General features: G+C 48.0%; 1 protein-coding gene across 5 annotated transcripts in view; it reads left to right on the top strand.

Moving 5' to 3' along the window:
• Positions 1-15,275, top strand: part of LDLRAD4 (low density lipoprotein receptor class A domain containing 4) — a 365,789-nt gene that overhangs the window by 84,184 nt on the left and 266,330 nt on the right. Inside the window, exon 3 of one of the 5 annotated variants that reach the window (XM_039912130.1) lies at positions 969-1,592. The exons of the other annotated variants lie outside the window; for them this stretch is intronic. The gene's annotated coding sequence lies outside the window, so the exon portion shown is untranslated. The remainder of the gene's footprint in view (positions 1-968; positions 1,593-15,275) is intronic. 5 annotated transcript variants of the gene reach the window in all.

Genomic DNA, 15,275 nt, shown 5'->3' with positions numbered 1-15,275 from the left:
AATTAATTTATTTATAACGTCTCTCTCCCCGTCTAGACTGTAAGCTCACGCTGGGCAGGGAATGTGTCGGTTACGTTGTTGTCTTGTGCTCTCCCAAGTGTTTTATACAGTGCTCTTCACACAGTAAGTGTTCAATAAATACGACTGCTTGATTAATCCTCTCCCACCCTGTGCCCCCTTCCTGGAGAGCATCATCGTTGAATCATCTTCTCCTCTTCTCGTTCAACCAATTCCTCAGATCGCATTCGCCCCTTCTCTTTTCCCCTGTAGGCCAGGGAGCAGCTGGAGGGCGGGGGCGCTGCTTTTAAAGCAGCGGTCCATCCGGAAATGTTCCCAGGGAAAAATGTCCTTTTTGAGGTAATTAAGTTCTTGGCGAGATTCCTTCAACTTAAAACCAGGCACGGTTAGCCTCATTTTAAAAAGGGGTGACCTCCGGAAGACATCTCTTTAAGGCTTCGGTCTAAACCGAGTGCTATGAGCCCCTTGAGGCTCAGTACACTGCCAGGACCATTCAATAGATACTGAGTTTGAGTGGAATGTCAGTGAAGGCTTTTGCTTTTCAAAATTTTTGTAAATTTTACAATTTCCCAGGAAACAACCGGCACTTGGGGGTGACCAGTGTTTCCTCCTTGCCTTATCGGGCGGGTCCTGGAGGCCGGCCTGTTGCCTGCCATGGAGGATCAGCCTCTTATTCTAGGGTGTCTTTCCTCGTCTCTTCACCCCAACTGAGGCCTCTTCCCCTCCCGCCACCAACGAACCCTTCTAAATGTGCTTATGTTTGGAGGCTTAAACACTGGAATAGATTAGATGCTTTAGCCCAACCCTAGAATAAAGGCTCTAGTTATTTTAACAACAACCAAAAAAATTCCTGCAGTCTTCAGCTATTTCTGGCTATAGACTGGTAATTAGCATGCCGCTTGTAATTCACTGCTGTCTCGGGCTCTGTCTGTTTTCTCGTTCCGACGCAGAGCTCCGGGTGAGCGCTGGGTTTATCCCGTTCGGAAATGCGATTTTTGTGGCGACCTCTAAAATGCCACCGTGAGATTAATCACCTCCAAAGCAAGAGTTCGCCGGCCCCGGTGTCTGCCGCCCGATGGTGAGTTTGAAGCGGAGGATCCTGCAGAGTGAAGTCGCAGCTGGCTAGGCCGGGGTTTAAATCGCATTCCGTTTCAGAGAACACTGTGCCATCATCCCCTCCGGCGGGAGGGGCCGATGCTTCCGGGGAAGAGGTGGCTGAAGAGCGGGGGGTTCGGGGATCCTCCGAGGAGTCGAGTCGATCCGTTTCTGGTTTTGTTCGGGGGAAATACTCGTCGTCCGGGGTTAAGAAATTTTCTGGTACCGATGAAGGAGGCCCGACGCAGACAATCGACTTCCACGTGGTCAGAAACGCCCAGGTGCAGGGACGGTCCCTGCGGCGGATTTCTCCGTAGCTGGGCGGATGGGAAGACTGGACTGTCTCTTCCCCGCACCAGCACGGACACCTTCTTCTCAGCAGCGGCGATGGCTCCAGGCTTGCGGGGAACAAGCCGCCCAACCAACGCAACCCTACCGTTCTGACCCTGCACCGGCTTCTCCGGCGGCCAGTTGCTTAGGTAGTGTTGACATCCCCGACGGTGCGTCTTTGCCCGGCAGGGAGGGGACCGGTCTGCGGCCGGGTTCGGCATTGGCACCAGCGAAGATGGGGTCCGATAGGCAGGCACCGGGTCCGGTCGCTGACCGACTCCCTGGTGCTGCGTTGGGTTTCCTCCTCAGGTTTGACGGTTCATTCCACGTGAGGCTGATTGGATTGTGTCGTCGTTGGTGGGGTTTGACGGAGGAGCGGGGTGGGTCTTCTGTGGGCTCCCTGGTGGGGGTGCGTGATTTACAGGGTGGACGGGGGCCTGGTTCCTGTTACCTATAATCATTTGGGGCAGGGGTTGCCCCCGTTCCCCGCTGTCCCTGTGGGCCTGAGTCACCGATCCTGGTCTGCAAAAAGAAGACAGGTTCCAGGCAGGGGGAAAGTTTTTGGGTTCCTCTTTAGAATGACAGAATAGTCATCATAATAGTATTTGTTAAGCGATTACTGTATGTCCAACACGGTTCTAAATGCTGGGGCAGATACAGCTAATCAGGTTGCACATAGTCCCTGTCCCACAAGGGGCTCACAGTCTTCATCCCCATTTTACAGATGAGGGGACCGAGGCATAGAGAAGTTAAGTGATTTGCCAAAGGTCACACAACAGCAAGTGGAGGAGCCAGGATTAGAACCCAAGTCCTTCTGACTCCCAGACCTGTGCTCTATCTACTGGGCCATGTTGCTTCCCTGACTTGTCAGGGGTGGTCTTGGAGGAGCAGGTTGGAGTGCCAGGCTGGGCGTTTCCCCGAGACCCTGCTGATTTAGAGGCCGAGGGAAACGTACCGGTGGGGTTTTGTAAGTGGACTGTACCTGCCCGGTCCTCTCTCCGCCTCCTGGCCCAAGGCACTCCCGGAGAGGAGGGTGGAGGGATCAAGAAGCAGCAACATTTTTCTAGCGGTACCAGATTCCAATGAGTGAGGAGTTTCACCCAGTGGCCCCCAAGGTGAAAGTGGGTTAAGTAGAGGGTTCCCCAGGCAGGGGGGACATTCAATCTGTCTTTGTGTCAGGGGGAATGGAAAGAAGGAACATTCTAGAGGGCATCTGGGGAATTTAGGGTGACGCGGTAGAGTGTGTTACCGAAGGACGAGGTACAGTAGGTGTGTGGCCTGCAGGCGTCGGGCAGTCCGGGTGGGGTCTCTAAGGGGGCAGCAGCCACCCCAAACTGCTGCTGCTTTGACCAGTTTTGGTCCCGTTCCCCTTCGCTCCCACCACAGCCAAGAATCTGTCTGGAAAATCGGAACAATACTCTGAAACCTTGCCTCACCTTTTCTCTCAGAGCCCAGAGAATATTTCCCATCGCCTGGGCCCCGGCCTAGCCTTCGGAATGGGAGTCGGTGGGAGGTGAAGCAGCCCGGTCAGGCTAATAGAGTCAGGATTGAGCAGGCAGCAGAGCTGAGCTCTTCCCACCCCATGCTGCGACTCAGACCACTAGAGCATATTGACCTTTCACCTTGAACTCAACAACCTGAAAATAGCAGCTGAAATGCAGGCATGGGGCCTTTCCGAATGGAGAGTCGGCAGAGGGGACATCTTCTCCGTTCTCTATATTCCTCGGTTTTTCCCGCCCACCCTCATCCCTAGATCCCTCTCTTCTCTCAGAAAACACACCCCAACTGAACCTGAGACCCGATCCCACAGTGTGGGTCCATGGGGGCCTGCCTCGATCCAGAAAATGCCCTTGAGAGATAAAAGTCGGAGAGCCTGGAGCTGAAAGCCTGGGAAAGAGAAAGAGAAATCCCCTCCCTCTCTGAGAGCTTGGGGAGAAGAGTAATGGTGAGGGTGCTGGGGAGGGGGGAGGGGGGCGGAGGGTGTTTCGGATTAAGTTCCAGCTAGTTGGAAAGGATCTCGGTTATGGAGTTGTTAAGGGGCCCAGCCACAGGCCGGTCCCCGATCTTCAAAGCTGCTCCTGGAATATTCTGGCCCTGGGAGCAACCACCATTAAGCCAGTTGGAAAACTTGCTCTGGGACATCCAAATCAGCGGTGGTCGCATCAGACCCTCACCCCTCCTCTGTATCCAGACGGCATTGGGTAGAAAACCGGCTCTTTCACTGGCACTTCCAGAGCCCCGCTAAAGCCACCTTCCCCCAACTTATCTTGTCACCTTAGAGGAGAAATCCCTGGGCCACAGACTCAGTCTTGGGTGCAGAGCAATTAGAAAATGCCTATGTGCATTTGTGTGTATATGTGCTCAAATTAATTCAATCGTATTTATTGAGTGCTTACTATGTGCAGAGCGCTGTACTTAGAAAGTACAGTGCATTTGCCCTTCCCTCTCAGGTAGCTTCCTATTCAGGCATGCATGGTCTGGGAACTGGGTACTAAGCCTGAAATGAGGGAAGAGGGCCGGGGAGAGAGGAGGTGACTAGAGGGTGTCCTCCCCACTCAGATCCTTTGAGCTACACCTCGCCCCTCTTTCAGAGCAATTCCCCAAATCTCCCTCCTCCAGAAGACATTGTCTGATGAATCTGCACCTTCTTGGCCATACGATTGCATCAGTCTCCATTAACACTTCTGTCTATGTCTTTACTCATTTATTTATTCCTTTTGAATTAACTTTTAATACCAGTTGGGTCAGTCTTTTCCCTCTAGTGCACACTGTGTGGAGCTGCCTGTCATTAGATTATAAGATCCTTGAGAGCAGCGACTAAGTTTCTATGTCTGTCAGATACTCCCAAGTGCCTAGTATGGTGCTCTGCACACAGGAGATGCTCAATTCAATGCAAACTGATGGGGGTGATGATGGTGATGATGATGATGGCAGAAGGGTCTGAGAAGGAGTATCCTGGTTTGTATAAATCCAGATTCTGTCTGGTCCAGAGTCTCTGGCTCTCTGAGGTTGCATTTGGAGTCAGGCTGGTCGGGGCAGTGCCTGATCTCCTGGAATCAGCTCAGGTCTGGTTCCATCCCTTTCCATAAATTCCACTTGGCCCATTTGTCCTTTGGCGGTGCCAGGAAGAGGAAGAGAGCCTCTTGCTGGCGTTCCCTGGTTTCTCCTGGTGGGATTGTGGAGCTGTCAGGAGTGACCATCTGCTCTGAGTCCTGGAGAAAGCAAGCTGTTTGGACATGATCTGTCACATCTGCTTGGGCTTCCTGGGCCCCCAAGTGGTGGATGTGAGGGGGCTGAGGCAGCTGCCGGGGCAGCAGCTGTGGGGGCTGTTCCTGGCAGGGTGAGATGGGTGTCCTGAGGCTCAGGGACACTTTAGCCATCGTCCTTGTGAAGCATCAAGGGAGAAGGGACACTGGGTGAGGACGTGTAGGACAGTGTTCCCGCAAACCACGTTGTGGCCACCGGGGCTGTTGAGTGCCTAGGGACCTGTTCTCCATGGTGCAGGGATCCCTCTTACCCTCTCCCTCCCAGAAGCAGCCATGTGGGTTCCATCTTCCTGCTCCCTCTGCTCAGGCTTGGAGCCTGAGGAGCCTCCCTACACAGGCTTGACCCCTGCCTGGGATGCTAACTCCCAGAAGTCCTCGAGGCTTTTGGCAAACACAGCCTTACGCTCCCCCTGATTCTTAGATGTGGACCCTAGCTGGTTGCAGACCCCAAAGCATTTCAGTTAGTGGGGGGTTAACTGGAGACCTGACCCCTGTCATCAGGCCTGGGTTACTCTGAGATGGAGATGGAATAATAATAATAATAATAATGATGTTGGTATTTGTTAAGCGCTTACTGTGTACAAAGCACTGTTCTAAGAACTGGGGGGATACAAGGTGATCAGGTTGTCCCTCATGGGGCTCACAGTCTTCATCCCCATTTTGCAGATGAGGTAACTGAGGCCCAGAGATGTGAAGTGATTTGCCCAAAGTCACACAGCTGACAAGTGGCGGAGCCGGGATTAGCACCCATGACCTCTGACTCCCAAACCCGTGCTTTTGCCACTGAGTCACGCTGCTTCTCTAAGATGGAAGGGGAAGGGAGACTGTTGATGAATCGTACTATCACAGAGGGCTGTGGGAATCCTTCAAAATCCAGTTCAAAGCCCATCTCCTTCAAGAAGTCTCCCCTGACTAGGTGGAAGGAGGTTTTGGCTCAAGGGAAGCACTGTGGCCCGGTGGAAAGAGCACAGGCCTGGGAGTCGGAGGACCTGGGTTCTAATCTTGATTCCACCACTTGCCTTGCTGTGGGCAGGGAATGTGATTGTTCTTTTGTTATATCGTACTGTCCCCAGTCCTTACTACAGTGCTCTGCACACAGAAAGTGCTAAATAATTATGATTGATTGCCTGCTATGTGATCTTGGGCAAGTCACTTAACTTCTCTGTGCCTCGGTTACCTCATCTGCAAAATGGGGATTAGGACTGTGAGCCCCATGTGAGACAGTGACCGTGTCCAACCCGAATAGCTCGTTTCTATCCCAGGACTTAGTACACTGCGTGGCCTATAGCAAACGCTTAACAAATCCCATAAAAAAAATGTCCAGACCCACTCCACCTCCTCATGTGCTATGTGTAGTAGATGAATAGTCAGGCATCATCTCATTTCCTGGCATGAAAATTCCCTCCTCTTGCTCTCCACTCCCAACCCTCCTCCGTCCTCTAGACTGTGAGCTCATGGTGAGCAGGGACTATATGTATTTTAATATACTGTATTCTCCCAAAGGCGTAGGACAGTGCTCTGCACACAGTAAATGCTCAATAAATATGACCGATTGATTGGCTGATTCATCTTACCCTTCTGTGGGTTCCCTTAAGCCCTGTTTTTCGCTGGATTGCCCTAGTAGAACTTAACTCTCTTGAGGTTAATTCTTCCTCCCTTGGAGACATCTCAACTTTGAAGACCCTCTTATCTGGGAGTCAATAGTACTGACGTGACTACTCTTAATCTAATGACAAACAGCAGGGTCTTTGAGTTTAAGCGCCTTCTAGAGAATAGGCCCCTGGGATAGAACATGACCAAGTAGGTTCTGCTTCCTCATTGAGATGAGAGAAGGGAGGGTTCCCAGTTTCGCATGGAGTAGAGGAAAGAGCACAGGCCCGGGAGTCAAGGGACTTGGGTTCTAATCCTGGCTATGCCACTTACCTCCTGTGTGACCTTGGTCAAGTCACTTAACTCTTCTGTGCCTGTTCTCTCTCCTATTTAGACTGTGAGCCCCTTGTGGGACCTGATTGTCTTTTATCTACTCCGGTGCTTAATACAGTGCTTGGCACATAGTAAGCACTTACAAATACCATTATTATTATTATTATCATCATCAGAGAAGTAGCGTGGCTTAGTGGATAGACCACAGGCCTGGGAGTCAGAAGCACCTGGGTTCTAATTTTGACTCCGCTACATGTCTGCTGTGTGACCTTGGGCAAGTCATTCTACTTCTTGGGCCTCAGTTACCTAATCTGTAAAAATGGGGATTAAGAGTATGAGCCTCATGTGGGACAGGAACTATAACCAACCTGATTGACTTGTATCTACTCCAGCACTTAGAACAGTACCTGGCACATGGTAAGCACTTAGCAAGTACAATCATCACAATAACAACAATATTATTATTATTATTACTATTATCCAGCGTTCCTAGAGCTCCAGGGTATGCCTGCCCTCCTAGAGAAACACAGATACCTGTGAGCCCTGTGAAGCCAGATCCATGTCTACATGAGTGAAGAAATTCAAGAACTCAGGAAAACAATACCTTGCCTCTTCCTCTCCCTGAGATTAGGTCAAATGGCTGTTGACAGGAGCGCCATTAATAAAGTACGTCTACTCCATCAGCACAAACTTTTAAACTCTGTGGTTCACCCTACCCATAATTTATTTTCACATCTGTCTCCCCGACTTGATTGGAAGATCCTTGAGGTCAGGGATCATAGCTGTATTCTCTCCCAACTAATTCCTTACTTTCTTGTGCCCTTACAAGCACTTAGTAGTGTTCTGCACAGAGTAAGTGCTCAGTGAACACCACTGATTGATTGGGCTAGACATCCATGACAACTAGATGTTCTGAGATGAACCATTAGTAGCATTGATATTAGCATTTATTAAGTACTTAAACCGAGTGCCCAGCACCTTACTAAGCCCTGGGAGAAAATACACAGGTGAGATTGCAAGGCACTTCAGTCATTCAAATCAGCCCTTAGAGTTGTGAAAGATTAGTTGTGGTGCTGACAAGCCCAATTGCTTAGTAAAGTGCTTTGCACATAGTAAGAAGTCAATAAATCCCATTGATTGATTGGTTAATTGGTACACTAAAGGGGTTAGAATGAGGAGATGGGCCATTCCCATTACAGTTTCTCTTTCTGGTACAGTGGTTGTTCTTTCGTCCGTGGTATCTGCGGTACCTTGGGTGGAAATTGTATGATAGGGACAGTGGCTTCTGATGAATGGATTTGCCAATGTACTGGGCCAGGTCTACTAAGGAGAGAATTGAGTAAATTCAGTGAACCAAAATGAGTTTGGGTGGAAAGGACAGTTCTTTGCATCTCATTTCCCTTTGACTGTTCTTCTTCCAAGCGACTACTTGTACTGGGTGCTTATAAAGTCAGAAAGTGTCCAGTTCATTTTCTACCATTGTGAACTCAACCAATTTAGCTACTTGCTTCTTATCTAGCACAACAGGCCTGACTGGTTCTTGAAGACAACTTTTATTTCCTCTCCCTAAAGTTATGAGACTTCACATGAAGGGGAAGATTTATATCATCAAAATTTCTTTGTCATTGTTAGCACTGTCTCACTTCTTTCTGGGAAGTTATTCCTTGATTTGGGTTTGTGAATAATGTTTTTCGCCCTACTACTAACTTGTGCAGAGACTTTGAAAAGTCAGTGTTGTATGGGGCTTTTGAATTCTCTCTCCTCAATATTCCTTCGCCTTTTCTCCTCACATGTCAAATCTTGCTTTTTGCCACATTTTGAGAATTTCTCTCGGCCTTCTCCTACCTATCGCCCCTCCCCCTCGTGCTTTCTGGTCTTGCCCGTTACAGTCGATAGCTGCCACGGGGCTGAAATTGAAATGGCAATGCCTCCAAACAGGGGATATTAAAATTTAATGTAAAAGATTTGGAACAAGATCTCTTTCCTCTGTGAAGCGTGGAAGGCAGAGGTGCCATTCCCCGTCAGGGATTCCCAGAATCGGTTCTGCGTTGAGATCAAGAATCCAGAACCAGTGGTTCCATCGTGCATAGTTTCCTGAAGAGGCACAAGAAGGAATAATGAGCACCAGGAAAAGCATCGTCCTTGTTAGCAGCTGCCGGCGATGGGCTCAGATTCAGGGCGGCCCGGCAGAACCGGTGAACTTGGTGAACGTCCCCAAAGAAAACTGTCACCTTCATTTCCATTCTGGATTCTGTGTCAGGCCAGACACACTTTTGCTCCAACTGGGAAAGATTTGGCTCTGTTTCATGACCGGCCCAGTTATTGTACATGTCCTCTTACCTGGCAGTTTCCCCTTTCCTCTACCCTGGAGCCTGGGTGCTAACAGTGCCCCAGAGGTGGGCCAATTGTGTCTGTCTTCCTCCTCCTTCTGAAGTCTCTGCACACTGGCTGCTCTCCAAGGCTGCCAATGGTCCTGTTGGGAGTGATGGTATTAGAAGGCTTGCTGCCATCTCCCTTCCCCGATTTGAGACCCTCTGGAAGGTAATGGGAGGAGAAGGGAGCAAAAGGATGCCAGGAACTATGAGTGGTTATACAGAGGTGGGCCTCCCACTGCCGCTGCCAATGACGGGGTGGAGGGAGGCGACAGAGACTGAGGGGAGAGATTGAAGAGCAGAAATTCAGATTTTTAAATTCCTAAATCTGGGCTATCCCTGCTAAACTGGCTGCAGGATCATATTCCCCCCATGGTATATTCTTGCCCTGTGTGGCAGGTGATTGAACTGGACTCCTTTCTCCTCTCCCTAAGATGGTTTTGGGTGGGTTTTTGTTGTGAATTTAAAGGCCTAATAGGGCTTATCTTCTAACTTTTTGTCTGGCTACATCGACATCACAAATAATATTTTTGGTGGGCAGGCTGAATGAAAAGCGACGGGCAGGCTGAATGAAAAGCATTGGTTTGGTTGCTTGGGGGAGCACAACAGAAACAAGACAAACAATCCGTGCCCTCCAGAAGCTTACAGTCTAATTGGAGATACAGACACAATTTACAAAGAGAAGGGGTGGGTGGAAGGATGATAAAAACTGGGAGTGTCTTTACCCCTTGAGCTCTTTCTTGAGGCTTGTATTTAAAAGGACAACTTAGGTTCTTTAATCTAGTCAGAAACAAATCCAGTAAGCTTCAGGGTAATGGCTGCTGTCCTGAATAGATTAATGAAATGTCTAGTATTCTACTGCAGAAGAAGTTTTTTTTTAATTTGTTAAGTGCTTACTATGTGCCAGGCACTAGAATGCAGGTCCTCAGTCTTCCAAGTCCTTTTTATTCCCTCTAGGCCAAGCTTTTTTTCTAAGTCTTATGCTAATACAATATTTTCTAGGAATTTTGAAAATTTAAGCATTTATATTTTGAATTAAGAAGAAGATACTTTTGCTTTCAATGGCTTGGGTGACACTATTTGTTTCAGTAACCAACAAGAGTTCTGCCTCCGAGGAGGAGGAAAAATTAATTGCTGTGGGATCCGATATCCTGAGGAGGGTATCAGGTGTATGTAGGAGAGAGTCTGCAAGGTAGGTTTTATCCTTCTACTTCTTCAGTCTATGACAGACACCTCTATGCGGTATGTCTTTTTGTTGTTTACAGTCATCAATCCAAAAGGAATGATACTCCTTCAAAACCCATGAGTGAACCAAATCATCAGTTGGATTTAGCACCCAATCAATCAATCAATTGTATTTATTGAGGGCTTACTGTGTGCAGAGCACTGGACTAATACTTGGGAGAGTACAACATAACAATATAACAGAGTTGGAAGGCACGTTCCCCGCCCATAAAGAATTTACAGTCTACAGGGAGAGACAGACATTAAAAGAAATAAATAAATTGCCGATATTTACGTAAGTACTGAGGGAGGGGTGAGTAAAGGGAGCAAATCAGGGTGACACAGAAAGGGATGGGAAAAGAGGAATTGAGGGCTTAGTCAGAGAAGTTCTCTTGAAGATATGTCTTCAATAAGGCTTTGAAGGTAGGGAGAGTAATTGTCTATCAGATATGAAGAGGGAGGACATTCCAGACCAGAGGCAGGACAGGGGCAAGAGATCAACAACGGGATAGATGAGTAATAATAATTATGATACTTAAGTGCTTACTATGTGCCAAGCACTGTTCTAAACTCTGAGGTAGATATAAATGAATCAGGTGGGACACAGTTCCAGTCCCACATGGGGCTTATACTCTTAATCCCCATTTTACAGATGAGATAGCTGAGGCCCAGAGAAGTTAAGTGACTGGCCCAAGGTCACACAGCAAACCTGAGGAGGAGCTGGGTTTATAATTCTTCCCCCGACCCAGCCCCACAGCACTTAGGTACATTTCTGTAACTTTATTTGTATTGTTGCCTGTCTCCCTGCCTCTAGACTGTAAGCTCGTTGCGGGTGGGGAATGTCAGCGTTTATTATTGTATTGTACTTTCCTAAGCGCTTGGTCAGTGCTCTGCACACAGTAAGTGTTTAATAAATGCGATTGAATGAATGGATATATTAATGAACCTAGGTCCTTCTGACTCCAATGCCCTTGTTCTATGTACTGAGCCACCTGCTTCTCTATGAGATCCGAGGTAGAGTGAGTAGATTGGCACCAGAGGAGTGAAGCGTGAGGGCTGGGTTGTAGTAGGAGAGCAGAGAGGTGAGGTAGGAGGGGGCAAAGTGATTGAGAGCTTTAAAGCTGATGGCCAGGAATTTCTGTTTGATGCCGAGATGGATGGGCAATCACTCTTGAGGAGTGGGGGAAACATGGACTGAATGTTTCTGTAGAAAAATGATTCAGGCAGCAGAATGAAGTATGGACTGGAGTGGGGAGAGACAGGGGGAAGGGGAGTCAGCAAGGAGCCTGGTATAGTAATAAAGGCAGAATAGGACAAGTGCTTGGGTTAACAAGATTGCAGTTCGGAGGGAGAGGAAAGAGTGGATTTTAGCAGTTTTGTAATGGTTGAACCGACAGGATTTTGAACCGACAAAATTTAGTGATAATAATAATAATAATGTCGGTATTTGTTAAGCGCTTACTATGTGCCGAGCACTGTTCTAAGCGCTGGGGTAGACGTAGGGGAATCAGGTTGTCCCACATGGGGCTCACAGTCTTAACCCCCATTTTACAGATGAGGGAACTGAGGCACAGAGAAGTTAAGTGACTTGCCCACAGTCACACAGCCGACAAGTGGCAGAGCTGGGATTCGAACTCATGAGCCCTGACTCCAAAGCCCGTGCTCTTTCCGCTGAGCCACGCGATGATGAGTGTGGTATTTGTTAAGCGCTTACTATGTGCCAAGCACCGTACTAAGCACTGGGATGGAGGCAAGCAAATCCGGTTGTACACGTTTCCTGTCCCACATGGGGTTCATATTCTCAATCCCCAATTTACAGATGAGGTAGCTGAGGCACAGAGAAGTGAAGTGACTTGCCCGAGGACACACAGTAGATGCGTGGTGGAACCGGGATTAGTACCCATTATCTTCCAACTCCTAGGCCCGTGCTCTATGGGTTGAATGAGAGAGATGAGTTGAGGATAATGCCAAGGGCTGGTGAGACAGGAAGGAGGGTGGTGGTGTCTAAATTGATGGGAAAGTCAGGGGGGAGGATGGGGTTGAGTGGGAATATGAGGAGTTCTATTTGGGAAGTGTTAAGTTTGAAATGACAGTGGACATCCAGGTAGAGATGTCTTGAAGGCAGGAGGAAATGCAAGACTTCAGAGAGTGAAAGAGATCAGGGCTTGAGATGTAGATTTGGAAATCATCCCCATAAAGGTGGTAGTTAAACTGCGGGAACTAATGAATTCTCCAAGTGAGTGGGTGTTTATGGAAATAGAAGGAGACCCAGAACTGAGCACTGAGGGACTCCAACAATTAGAGGGTAGGAGGCAGAGGAATAATCCGCAAAAGAGCCTGAGAATGAATGGCCAGAGAGATAGGAGGAGAATCAGGAGAGAACAGTGTCAGGGAAACCGAGACTGGATAATCTGCGGGAGCTAATGAATTCTCCAAGTGAGTGGGTGTTTATGGACAATAGAAGGAGACCCAGAACTGAGCACTGAGGGACTCCGACAATTAAGGGGTAGGAGGCAGAGGAATAATCCGCACAAGAGCCTGAGAATGAATGGCCAGAGAGATAGGAGGAGAATCGGGAGAGAACAGTGTCAAGGAAACCAAGATTGGATAATGTTTCATTCATTCAATAGTATTTATTGAGCACTTACTTTGTGCAGAGAGAAGGGGGTGGTCGACAGTGTCAGAGGAAGCCGAGAGGCCGAGGAAGGTTAGGATGGTATAGAGGCCGTTGGATTTGTCGAGAAGGAGATCATTTGTGACTTCGAGAGGGTGGTTTCTGTGGAGCGAAGGGGACGGAAGCCAGAATGGAGAGGATCAAGGAGAAAATTGGAGTAGTGGATTTTGAGAGTCCATTAGGATGGTGTAGAGGCCTTTGGATTTGTCAAGAAGGCGATCATCTGTGACCTCTGAGAGGGTGCTGTCTGTGGAGTGAAGGGGATAGAAGCCAGATTGGAGCGGTCAAGGAGGGAACTGGATGAGAGGATCTTGAGACAGCGGGTGTAGATGATTCGCTCAAGGAGTTTGAAGAGGAATGGTAGGAGGGAGGGGGGATAATTGGAGGGAGACTTGGGGTCAAGGGAGGGTTTTTTTAGATAGGGGAGCCTGAGCATTTTTGAAAGCAGTGGGGGAAAAGCCACTGGAGATCAAAGAGTTGAAGAAGGTCAAGTAGGGAAGACTGCCGATAAATAAGGATTTTAATTCTATTAGCTTTGGGTGAAACCATGCCTATCTGATACGTCAGGCTCCTTATGACTATTAATAACAAACAAAATATTGCCATAGTGCATTTTTTAAAATATAATGTGTAGATCCTTTATATGTAGATAACAGCACTGTCTGTCTAGACTTTTTGCCCTCTGCGTATTTCCAAGGCAAAACTACTCTATGTAATAATAATAATAATAATGTTGGTATTTGTTAAGTGCTTACTATGTGCAGAGCACTGTTCTAAGCGCTGGGGTAGATACAGGGTAATCAGATTCTCCTACGTGAGGCTCACAGTCCTAATCCCCATTTTACAGATGAGGGAACTGAGACACAGAGAAGTGAAGTGACTTGCCCACAGTCACACAGCTGACAGGCGGCGGAGCCGGGATTTGAACCCATGACCTCTGGCTCCCAAGCCCGGGCTCTTTCCACTGAGCCGTAACATATGTATATGTCCGGCAGTCCAGGCTACAGTACCACAGTGTGGTCGGATACTTGTCTTTTAGGCTTACTGTGATTCATTAGTTTGGGGCTGGTGCTTGAAAGGAGGTTAAAACCAGCTGCAGGTTGTCTTTTGCATGTGCTCTTCAAGGCACAGTCAGAGAAGCAGCGTGGCTCAGTGGAAAGAGCCCGGGCTTGGGAGTCAGAGGTCATGGGTTCTAATCCCGGCTCTGCCACTTGGCTGCTGTGTAACTGTGGGCAGGTCACTTAACTTCTCTGTGCCTCAGTTACCTCATCTGTAAAATGGGGATTAAAAAACTGTGAGCCCCACGTGGGACAACCTGATCACCCTGTATCTCCCCCAGCGCTCAGAACAGTGCTCTGCACATAGTAAGCGCTTAACAAACACCAACATTATTATTACTTTAATTGCCCAGGGAAGTAGCGTGGCTAGTGAAAAGAGCACAAGCCTAGGAGTTAGAGAGCCTGCTTTTTAATCTCACCTCTGCCACTTGCCTGCTCAGTGACCCTGGACAAATCACTTCCATGTCCCTTAGTTTCTTCATCTGGAAAATGGAGATTCAATATCTGTTTTCCCTCCTACTTAGACCGGGAGCCTATGTGGGATACGGACTGTGTCTGACCCGATGATCTTAACCATAGCGCTTGATGCTTGGCATATAGTGAGCACTTAACAAATGCCACATTCATTGCTGTTGATCAAGCCCAATTTTTGTCTAGAATCAGTCACACTAGCTGGAATTCTATAGGGGTAAAGATGAAATTATTTTAGATTGAGCACAGGAAGAATTAACTGGTCCTGAGAGATTTTCCTTGTTACCCAATCTCAGTTCTTATTTAAAATAAATAAGGAAACTTTATAGTTACTAGTGAAAATATGAACTAAAGAACAAAACAAGAAAACATGGCTTGGCCCACTCATGTGAAGAGCACTGTCTCATTATCTTGCCACTTGGGGTTGTGACTGGGGGGAAAGGGAGGCGAACATTTGTCATGATGGGTTTGAGCAGTGATTTAACAGTGGATTATTTTACTAAAAGCTCTTTTGGTATGGAGAATGCGGGTTTGACTCTACTGATTACTAGTTCTTATCCTGAGGGAGCATGAGAATTACAGCTCCAGGGAACAAAGACTGGAGTCTTGGCATGGGGCAGGGCTGGTTAAGGAAGAGTTGACTTCTAACTCTCAATCCATTAGACATATTTGTAGAGCAGCTACTATGCTAAGCACTTGGAAGAGATTGATAAAGATTAAAGATCTGATCTCTGCCCTTAGGGAGTTTACAATCAAACGCTCTTGTCTGGGGCTGGTACCTGTCCGTCTCTGTGCCTCAGTTACCTCATCTGTAAAATGGGGATTAAGACTGTGAGCCCCAGAT

Source organism: Ornithorhynchus anatinus, chromosome 5 (genome assembly GCF_004115215.2).
Source record: "Ornithorhynchus anatinus isolate Pmale09 chromosome 5, mOrnAna1.pri.v4, whole genome shotgun sequence".
Classification (NCBI taxonomy): domain Eukaryota; kingdom Metazoa; phylum Chordata; class Mammalia; order Monotremata; family Ornithorhynchidae; genus Ornithorhynchus; species Ornithorhynchus anatinus.
The sequence above is the reverse complement of the archived record's forward strand: the minus strand, read 5'-3'. Positions and strand labels throughout refer to the sequence as shown.